This window comes from Labeo rohita, chromosome 18 (genome assembly GCF_022985175.1).
Source record: "Labeo rohita strain BAU-BD-2019 chromosome 18, IGBB_LRoh.1.0, whole genome shotgun sequence".
Lineage (NCBI taxonomy): Eukaryota > Metazoa > Chordata > Actinopteri > Cypriniformes > Cyprinidae > Labeo > Labeo rohita.
In genome coordinates this window covers 33,014,412-33,026,479 of record NC_066886.1, presented here as the reverse complement: position 1 = coordinate 33,026,479, position 12,068 = coordinate 33,014,412, and positions in this window count along the sequence as shown.

Sequence of the window (12,068 nt, the reverse complement as noted above, 5' to 3'; positions counted from 1 at the left end):
CCTTCTCCCCTCGCTCGACATTGTGATGCCTACAAAAACATTAAGAGGAGGAAAACTCTCTCTCTCCCTCTGAGCTGATCTCTTGTCTGTGAGAAATGTTTTGTATGTTGGAGAGGGTTTTTTCATTCTGACATTGCTGGGTGCTATTTTGGTTTTTAAAATGCTGTTTGGATGGACAAGTGGATGAGAAATGACAGCAGCATTGAAGGTGCTGTATTAGATTGGCGTTGCCACATCATCCATCTCGAAAATAAATAGAGTCACAGCGTGACTATAGGTGCCATCAACAGGTCAAGGCTGGTTTGGCAAGTTAGTGTGGTTCAGTTAGCCCCTGCTGGTAGATGATATAACTACACCATTATGAGGGCAAAAAGCTTCTTTCTCTTTGATGGTCATTTGAAGTAGCTGTGATGAAAGAAATCTTTTTTTTTCCATTATATGAAGTAGATATTGTGCCATGTTTAGATTGATTTCCCCTGTCTCCTGCCCTTGACGTACAGCACGGCGTGTGTGTTTGCTGTGCCATCAGTCAGTTAGTGTCACAATGTCATTTTCCTGCAGATTTAGATTTATCAGTCATAAATCATAAGCTTGAATTTAGATTGATTTCTGCCCTTCCAAAAGTAATAAGTACAGATTATTTCACAAGAATAACCAAAGTCTTAGCAGCTATATTCATGCAGCTACAGCTCATCTACTTGAATGGAAAGACCAACATCATTTATATGAATTACATCTAAGTTACACATTTCAAGTCAAGTATAAAATCTGACACAAGTGACAAAAATGTCTAAATGCATCCCCTCTGTAAAACCACCATCTCTTTTAGATCAAATGTATGATGCATATGAAATATTAAAATCTTTACGTATGATACTTTATACGATATAAATAATGGCTTTTCGCCAAACACATCGTAATATTCCACAAGGTCATATAAGCATGTGTCAAATTCACACTCTTTTAAACAGGCCAAGAGGATGGTGCAAGCACATCTTTTGATGTTCTTTAAAAAAGAAGCAGGACAGAAGGTAAGTTGACTGTTTTTCAGGACATTCCCCTACTGTAACATTGGAAAAACATATACAGTATAATGACATAAAATACACTGATTTAATAAGACATCACAATCAAGGTTGCAATGAATTACCGAAAATTAATGAAATCACCAAAATACATGCATATGCAAGGTAAAAAAAAAAAAAAAACTAAGGTTTTTGCGTAAAAAGATGTAAAATGCATTTATTTTATACTAAGTATAGTTTAAAGGATTCACTTCCAGAACAAAAAATATACAGATACTCACCCCGTTGTCATCCAAGATGTTCATGTCTTTCTTTCTTCAGTCGTAAAGAAATTCTGTTTTTTGAGGAAAACATTTCAGGAATGTTCTCCATTTAGTGGACCTTAATGGCGCCCGCGAGTTTGAAATTCCAAAATGTAGTTTAAAGCCAAGGAATAAGGGTCTTATCTAGCGAAATGATCAGTCATTTTCTAAAAAAAAATATATATATATATATATATATATAATTTATATACTTTTTAACCTCAAATGCTCATCTTGTCTAGCTCTGTGTGAACTGTCATGACAGTTAGAGTATGTAGAAAAACTCCCATCTCATTTTTTCATCCTACATCACTGTTCTACCTTTTTTTGTATAGGGTGTTTGATCTTTGCATGTTCACTTTGTAAACTCTGGGTTTGTACTTCTACAACGGTGTATATGATTTTGAAGTTGGAGGAGAAAATGAGATGGAGTTTTTCGACAAAAAAAAAAAAAAAACAGTTCACACAGAGCTAGACAAAACGAGCATTTGAGTTTTAAAAAAGTAACCGATCGTTTCGCTAGATAAGACAAAAATAGTTTAGAGCCCTTTGAAGCTGCATTTAAACTGCATTTTGGAAGGTCAAACTTTGGGGCACCATTGAAATCCACTATATGGACTTCAGTATAGGCCACATCAATAAACATTCCTGAAATGTTTTCCTCAAGAAACATCATTTCTTTACGACTGAAAAAAGAAAGACATGAACATCTTGGATGACAAGGGGGTGAGTACATTATCTGTACATTTTTTGCTCTGAAAGGGAACTACTCCTTTAAGTCTATTAACATATTTACTGACATATCGCTTGAGACTTACTGTTATAAAGATTGTAATTAAACTTTATTTGGAGTACACAATGCATATTTCTTAATATTAAGCCTAAATCTTAATCTCTATTGATGAGGATTGTATGATCTTTAAATAATATCAGTCTCTAAATGCTAAATATTTAAAGTGCACCTAAAGAATACTTGCAGTAGTTCACTTTAGCACAATCAAATATACTTCAGTATATTTTTAGTTGGACTTCAGCTCTACTTCCACACAATTAAAGTGCATTAAGTACAACATTAGTAGTTCCAGTTTAGCAGACTTTAAATATACCAGTTATTATACTGAAAGTACAATTGCAGGGTATTTTTATTAAGCACATAAATATCTAAATATCTTTGTAGTATACTTTGCATTAAATAAATGTATTTCAAATACATTTAAGTAAATTTATTTTTCTCTAGGGAAGTGTTGAGGTATTTTCTTACATCACTGTTTACTCAATCTGCACTGAGAGACAATGCAAACAACAAAGAGTCGTCAAAAATGATCTCCCTGTCTTTATCATCCACTGTGAAAGCTTTGGAGTGCTGAAAAGTGTGGGGCTCAGAAATAATGTATATTGGTCATTTAGAGATATTTTTATTAAAAAATTATGTTTAGAATGAGTTTAGAGGTGTAATGATTAGATAATATAAAATCTTCCCAAATTGCCCTCCAGTGGCATCATTCAGGTTGTTTGGTACGCAGGGAATGTGTGCACAAGAGAGTCTGATCATTATTCATGCAAGACTACAGTCACTTAAGTGCATCTGTAATTTCATAATCACTTCTATTATCTTTGAAATATGGTTAAAGTGTACTGTCCAATCTACTGACAAACATTTATGGTAAACTAAAATGTCATGTATTTAAATATTTTTAAATGCACATTTTTAATAATACACAAGTCTACATAAGTGGCCCCTTATTTCATTAATTAATATTACATTATCTGCAAGTGCAGTTTTTTTTTTTAAACTATCAAAGTATGACAAATTGCTCGTGATGTTTTTCAGTTATAATTTGCATCTGCCAAGCAAATAGATGTAACAGAACATTTGTTCAGTCTAATGTGCAAACAGGTTTGGCTGTTTTTTAACTGTAAGGCTAAACTACAACCTCCATATACAGCATTACAGGTTCTGTCATTCATATATCTGCACGTCAACCATGTTTTGGTCTCTAATGTAACAGAAAACAAGTGATTCAAATAAACCACACACACCATCTTCGAAAACTCCGCCCAGAGTGAAACATCATTGGTCAAACATCTTGTTCCACATGACTGTAAATTAAAGTCAAATATGTTCTGCTTGCTGTGAAACTTGCAGAATTAAGTTTTCTTTACGAGCGTCTTTCTCTGTCTGTCTGTCTGAGCAGCTGTCGTTGTGTCTGTCCCGTGATCTGTTTGTCCTTCAGGAGTGTCTGATAGCTCGTGGCTCTCAGCAGGGTCAGTGTGGTGGCAGATGGCGTGGAGGTGCCTCAGGCTGAGGGTGTGTGTGGTCAGCTGTCACATCTTAATAGACAGATGGTCATGAACTTTCTCTCTTTGAGTCCAATTTATGTCCCAGTTCAGTCCAGTGAAGCAGTCAATCGCCTCGACCCAGTCACGCTAAAGTGCAGTTTAAGACTGATAGTAAAAACATTCAGAGGTGAAGGTCTTGCAGTCTTTGTCCAATCAAAGCTGACTCTTCGTCATTCATGGCCTTTTCTTTTATTTGGTAGAACATCTTTTTGTCCCTGTTGGGTTTTCAAAGCTACAGATGTGTTGGATAAACACTCATGGTGATTGACATTTACCCTTTTGTGCTCTTTTGTGTGGGTAAAAGGTTACTCTAGTTGTTTTTCCACCTTCCTCACAGAGGTAAAGAACATTAATAGCCATGTAAACCTCCATTGTTGATGCAATTTCTAGAAACACTGCCACCTGCAGCCCTGGAGTGACACAGTCTGCAACAGTATTATTCTGGGACACTTTAGATAACAATCCTCTTTCAAATTTGTAATTAGGGTTCAAGTGCATTTCACTGAAACCCTACTGTAATGGTTGGAATGGTCACGGATGAGCGATTTCTACGTAAAACTGATCGTGCAGACCAAACCGTAAGTCACTGAGACTTGAAACTTGGAGGGATGGTAGTACTCACACCGCTTACAATGTGACCAGGTCTCACCCCAATCGGCCTGACGGGGGCGCTACAGCGATCAGATTCGTTCGTGAGCCATGGCGAAATTTTCGGGTATTTCGTATTTTTTGCAGTACCTACCTACCTTAGGTTTTTCACCCGATGGGAAGCAAACCAGTGCAGAAAGATTCTCTGAAGAGTGAATAATAATAATTTTTGATTAAAACTATTTTTGCATTGTGAAAATTTATACTGTCAAAAAGATGCATACTGTCACAATACATTTTCACAGGACATCGGTTCATTCGACTGCTATATGCATCTTTTATATGCATCTTTTTAAAGTAAAGATTATGTTTAACACAGCCATTCATGAAGGCAGGACATTCTGCATTACCAGATTTGCTTCCCACATTTGCAGCAGGCTTCACTGTACATCGTAACAGCTTTTTCCACCTGGCGAGATGTGCTTCCTATGGTAATTTAGAGCAGGTAGGTCAGATTCTCTGGAAAGAACTGTCGTTATGTTATCTATCCTTCCAGGCTGCCTCACATTAGTCAGAATCAGACTGACATGTAGATCTCACTTGGATTGATCATTCGTCAAGCGATTCCTGTCATTAAACTCTCAGAGTGCCACAGAAAAGTTCCACAACCATGTGCATCCATTGTCTTTATGAAGCAAGTGTGGAAAACATTATCTATTTCTGTTTTATTGATCATTACTGATTTCTAGTAGACAAATAAATTCAATATCACATGAAAAAATAATGTTGACCAGTTTTTACAATTGTAATAATAAAAATAATAAAAAGCAAAAAGTACTCCAACTGTACAAGGACTACCCTACATTATTATTCCATTACGGACACAGCCAGACAAGGTCACTGCCTTTTGTGACACAGCTAACAACGTGCATTAATTACCATTAATCCTTTACACATAAATATAGTCTACTATAGAGACGCACAACACACGCTTACGCTGCCAGTGAGACAGAAAGAGATGAAACCACACTTTAATGGGAGTTAATTGCTGTCTAATTCACTCCGAGATTAAACCCTGGAGGGAACAGCACGGCTCAAGAAGTTACTGCCAAATACATTCCCTGAAACCCTAACATGAAAAAAACAATCCACAATCTGCAATGCCAGGACGATCCTGAGTTCAGGCAAACCACAAACTGCCTCTAAAAGCCTCTGATTTTCTGGTAAATGGCGAATGAAGGCACATGTGGGTGTACGACTGTTATTACATCTAATAGATTTCCTGGTTATTCATAGAACTGCTTTCACAGGTCGTTTAGTTTAGAAAGCTTATGGCTGACTTTTTTATTCCTGTGTGCGATTTTCACAGCATGGTTGTTTTCTTCATTGAAAAAAAAACAATAGAGAAACTAATCGAGAGCACATAAAATAAAACGATTTTGACTAAATATGCCATCAAACTAAAAATGTGACTAACATTTATAAAATGGTGTCTGTGTGAATGGGAGAGTGGCAAAATAAATGAATTAAAGTTGCATAAAAGGAGGCAGTTTCTGGTTGTCATTGAATAACATACGTCTATACATATAAAATCACAAATGAAGCTCAAAAACTGACCCATACTTACTATGCAAAATTCACTTTTACATGTTGTTTAAATGTAAATGTGTGTTGGCAGTGTGTGTACACAACCACCCTATAATGATACAAATCATTTTTTTCCTCCGTTTTTTTACTCCCTATAAATCATAAGCAGTGTCTCAGAGCAAGCCATTTGCAGAATCTGTAAAATGTGATGTCAGACTTTACAAGCCCCGCCCACTGCTGTTGACTGACACTGCTGTATTAGCATAGACTCCGCCCTGATTGAGCCGCACACAATCCGCCATGTTTATTTTCACGCTACAGCATTTAAAAGCAGCATTTAAGAAATGTCTTCCTATGATAGCTATAGACATTATTCAGTGAGTGATTTTCTGTTTTTATTTTATTGTTTGGGTCACATTAACAGCATAGACCCAAAGAGCAGCATATTACACTGCTGTCACTTTATACACCGATCTAATATAAACATGTGATTTCTTTCCCAGCTGTTTAACTTCACAAACATAACCGACTGTGTTTTTGTAACTTATGTGTGTTTTTAACATAAACTTGTGTTTGAAAGAGAACTTAGTTTAGTACTCAAATGCCGTGTCATAGCCACTTCCTGCTCGTGTGTTTCAGATGTGTGCACTCAGAAAACTGTTTATCAGAAGTTTAAACTGATATGGCTTTAAAAGGCATGATTTCAGCACGATAGACATGATAATCAAAACCAAACAGATGTTTTTCCGCAGAGTATCTGATGTATGAGCTGTAACGGCACAGGCCTATTTTAGAAAAGGGGGCGGGGAGCAGCAGGTCATTTGCATTTAAAGAGACATGCATGAAAACAGCCTGTTTTAGCTTCTACTCAAAATAGGCATTTTCAAAATGTTATATTATAAATCTGTGGGGTATTTTGAACTGAAACTTCACAGACGCATTCTGGAGACACCTGAGATTTATAATACATCTTGTAAACAGGAGCATAATCGGTGCCCATTAAATTAATCAAACTGTTTACAAAAGTAGACAATTTGCACTGTTACAGCTCACCCACTTTGAAATGACCATATCATGTCTGATTTGAAGAAAAACTGAAAGGATGATTTTTACTGATCCCCCAGATTGGTTTAATAAGAATAGCTCACCCAAAAATTTTAATTCCCTGAAAATTTACTCACCTTTTACCACCTATGGATCCTCTGCAGTGAATGGGTGCCATCAGAACGAGAGTCCAAACAGCTGATAAAAACATCACAATAATCCACAAGTAAACCACACCACTCCAGTCCATCAGTTCACATCTTGAGAAGACAAAACCTGCATGTTTGTAAGAAACAAATCTATCATTAAAATTGTTTTTAACTTTAAAACATGAAAATCCACCAACATATTTGTTTAGAGCAGTTTTCGGCTGTTTTCACTTCTAAACTGTCCTTGATCTCTGCATATTATTCTGCTAATTCAGGTAAGAAAATTTTTCAGTGGAGAAAGCAACATTATGGATAGAGGACTTGTAAAACATACAGCTTGTGGATTACACACATTATTTGTGGATTGTTGTGACGTGTTTATCACCTGTTCGAGCTTTCATTCTGAGGCACCCATTCATTTCAGACGACCCACTGGTGATGTAATTCTAAATTTCTGCAAATCTATTCCAGTGAAGACACTCAGTGAGTGAAAACATTTTCAGCACATTTTCATTTTTGCGTGCACTAGTCCTTTAATGAAAACTGTCACTGCAGTTTGTACTAAAGTTAATTACTCTGAAATGTTGGGGGGTCTATAAATAATAGTCAAATAACAGCAAGTACAGAAAATTAAAAAGCTACGTGAATTACTTGTTACTGTACTTTAAAAGTTATTATTTTTTTAGCCATATAAAATTTTATTAAAAATCATAAACCTGATGAGATTTGATGTGTCTTGGCTTTAATAAATTATACATAATGTAGGCCTATGGAAATGCTGTTTCATATGCCTTTATGCTAGAAACATCAAATGGAACTGAAACATGATTTTTTTGGGCTATGTAGAGAGTGGACTTCCTCCTTTCAGAAGATCACAGCACACCACTGGATCCCAGAATATATATGGATTTAATTAGAAGGCAAATTGCTTCTACAGAGTTGTGATTCTAATCTCGTAAATAAAAATATTAATAATAATAACATGTAGGAAGTTATTCTAGGTTAGTTTCACACAATAACAAAGGGCTCAGTGTTTATAAGAGTCTTTCTAAAACCACCAAGTATCTTGAAGATTTGAAGATTCTGTCTGACGCCAAAGCCAGATCTGAAGTGAAATGTAACTTTGATGTGATCTCGGAGCTGGAAATGTGCCCATGCTGAATGAAAGAGCTAATGGTTTTCTATTTCTCCCTGTGTCAGTCTGATTTTAATAAGAGGAAAGTTATTCTCTTTGCTTTGATTAAACATAAAGTATCCTTGTTTGCCTTTGCCACAGAAGACAAACAAGTTGGGCTAAATTTACCTAAAGCAATAGTTCACCCAAAGCTGAAAATGAAGATGCTTTCATGGTGCATTTACATTTTTGTCTCATTCAAAAGAAGAAGCCTGGACCTTTGACTAAAACTGTCCTTTTCTGTTCCACGGAAGAAACAAAATTAGGTTTTATCTTTGGGTGAACTATTTCTCAGTCAAAACTTCTGTTTTACAAGAAACAACTGTAATGCTAAGATGAGTGTGAGGGTTACTGGAAACATCCTGCTTTCATTTCTCTGTTTTCATAACGAAAGCAAAGACAGAGATATTTCAAGGATTTGTGATATTCAGTGATGCTGATGATCTCCATGGTAACCAGTGCTAACACTGCAGCAGCATTGCTGAAATCAGTACAGCATTGTATTAATACAAAGAAGAGTCAAGGGACAGGGCAAGCTCAGTGTGTATGTGTGTGTACTTATAGACTATAGATGAGGGCTTTGAAATAACGCTAATGGCTGCCCAGCATCAAAATGCAGTGTGTGCTCAAATATGTGTGTGTGTGTTATAAAATAATAAAATACCTTCTCTCTTTGTAATCTGTCTCTTTCACCTGCTAAGAGCTTCTCCTCACCTGTCATCCATCCCATTATAAACACACACACACACACACACACACAAGTATAGTTAAACCAGTACACATGCATCATTATTTACTGAGTACAACTCAAAATGTTTTTCTCTTCTGTATCTGCAACATTTATTGAAATATGATTGTATAAAGCAATGTTTCCCAACCTTTTTTTCTCCAGTAGAAGAAGTTCACTTCCAGAACAAAACTGTACAGATATTTCAGTCACCCCCTTGTCATCAAAAATGTCCATGTCTTTCTTCCTTCAGTCGTAAAAAATGATGTTTTTTAAAAAAAAAAAAAAAAAATCAGGAATGTTCTCCATATAGTGGACTTCAATAGTGCCCACGAGTTTGAACTTCCAAAATGCAGTTTAAATGCAGCTTCATAGGCTCTAAATGATCCCAGCCAAGAAATAAGGCTCTTATCTAGCGAAAAAATCAGTTATTTTCTAAAAAAAAATACAATTTATACAATTTTAACCTTAAATGCTCGTCTTGTCTAGCTCTGTGATCCGCATGCGTACTCTGTGTAATCCGGGTCAATACATTTAAGGTATGTAGAAAAACACCTGTCAAATTTTCTCCTCCAACTTCAAAATCATCCTACATTGCTGCAGAAGTACCCAGTGTTTACAAAGTGAACGTGCAAAGAAGATCAAACACCCTTTACAAAAAAATATAAAACAGCAATGTAGGATGATTTTGAAGTTGGAAGAGAAAATGAGATGGGAGTTTTTTAACATACAATAACGAAACAAGACAAGCATTTGAGGTTTAAAAGTATATATATATATATATTTGGAAAATAACTGCTCGATTTGCTAGATAAGACCCTTCTTCCTCGACTGGGATCGTTTAGAGCCATTTGAAGCTGCATTTAAACTCCATTTTATAAGTCCACTATATGGAGATCATTCCTGAAATGTTTTCCTTAAAAAACATAATTTTTCTACGACTGAAGAAAGAAAGACATGAACATCTTGGATGACAAGGGGGTGAGTACATTATCTGTACATTTTCGTTCTGGAAGTGAACTAATCCTTTAAACACACCTGATTTAGCTCACCAGCTGGTTAGCACTCCAATTTCTAAAATGAATGGGTCAAATAAGGGAGAGCAAAATGTGTAGCTGTGGTGCCTCTAGAAACAGGATTGACAACCAGCACTAAACATCTTTGCTTTTTCCCATAAATTATCAACCTTATTCTTGAACGTAAAAGATTGCACATGGGCGAGACTTCATTCGTTAACTACATTAAAAAGAGATTGGCGCTGTTTGAATGGGTTCCTATGGAGACCGGAACAGAAGAGCATCCAATCGGAAGTTAGAATTAATGGCCGCGCTTTTACTCAGGAAAATAAGAAGAATAACAGCAACATGCAGTAAATGGTAAAACTGTTTGATCTACAAACCAATGTGCTCATAATTAAAATAATACATTAACAATATAGTAAGACACATCATTTTGCAATATCAAGCAGCTAAAAATAGCTGGACGTGGATGAGACAAGAACCCAGACCCATAAAATTTCTAAACAACAGAAATACAGCCAGGGCTTTAATCAGTACAATCCGTCAGTGGTTTCCTTCTATTTTAATATGCATTGATCCTTGTGGAAATGCTTTATATAAATGAATTGGGATACTTTAACACTGTTGCCGTGGGTTGTTTTTGATGTAAAAAAATAAGAGCATTTTATCCCCCAGAACACGATTTTTAATGGGAGACCCCCCTCGAAACGCGATTGGGCCAGTTTTGGGCTAGTTTTGAGTAGCAATTGGGCGGGTTTTGTTGGGAAAACCTGGCAACCCTGCAACAGTGGAAAGAAATATTCTAAAGACGTTATAATCTCCACTGATGGAAGTTCATTTAAATGGGGTTTGTAATAGCTATTTCTATTAAGCCACCATCCAGAAGACCCAAAAATATGTTCTTAAAGGGGTCATCGGATGCTAAGTTCACTTTTACATGTTGTTTGAACATTAATGTGTGTTGTCAGTGTATGTACAAATCTACCCTATAATGATAAAAATCCATGCAGTGGTTTTTAATTAATCTGTAAAAATAATATCCCCTTTTTCAAATCGAGCCATTCTCAGATGCCTGTCGTTGTGCCGTCACACCCACAGAGGCCGCTCCCACAATAGTTGATTGACATGAGCGTCTTACCTCAGATCAGCTGTAACAGTCCCACCTCCATTGTTTCGATGCCGGAGCAGGGATGTAAGTTAGACAAGAATATCTCCGATTGAGCGATTGAGGTGTTGTATTGCCGGATGTAATAACAAACATAGTGGTTGCATTTACTCCCAACATCTGAGCCACTGAAGATGCAGTGGATTACGTTTGTTTGTGAAGGGAATGCGCCTCCCGATCTACATAAATGCGTCTATGTTCGCACGAATCATTCGTGATCCAGCTTCACTTACAGCAGAAGTGAGTATAAGAGTATTTTATGAATCTTTGTGATCGCCTTTCCTAATAGGGTGCTAGTTAGCAAGTTTAGCGGCTAAACACAGCTAAATACGGCTAAAGTAAACAGGCTTGTCACTCCACAGCGAGAAAAGAGGGGCGGGGCGAGCAGAGCTCATTAACATTTAAAGCAACCTCGACCAGAACAGGATGATTTTTGCAGAGCTGATTTTGGCAATGTAAAAAAGGTGTTATTTACACTACCATTGAAAAATTTTAACCAAAGCATGTTATTGACTTTTCATTAAGGCCCTAAAGAATCATATCAACTCGATGACCCCTTTAATAAAGGGTAAAAATGTAGGCTAGTCATTACTACAACCTGCTTATTTTGTTGATCATGGCAGCACTGTTTCCTTGTTTGTTTGTTTTGTGTGTGTGTGTGTGTTTTTACAAGGCAGACTTTTTTCTGCTTATCTGAACGTTTCTTCCTGTTAAAGCAGATAATTATGTTAAAATCTATCTGCAATGTGATTGGCATTTGAGTGTGAAACTGATCTGGTCTGGTAAAGCGTATCTGAGACTGCAGCTATCTAGATGGGCATCTGTAGATTTATCTCATTGTGGGATTACCTGCATGTTTAAACAGAAGCTAAACACCTTTTTTTCAGGCTTCTGAAACATCCCATTTCTCTTATCATAGAGTTTACCTTGAATTAGATAGTATACTAG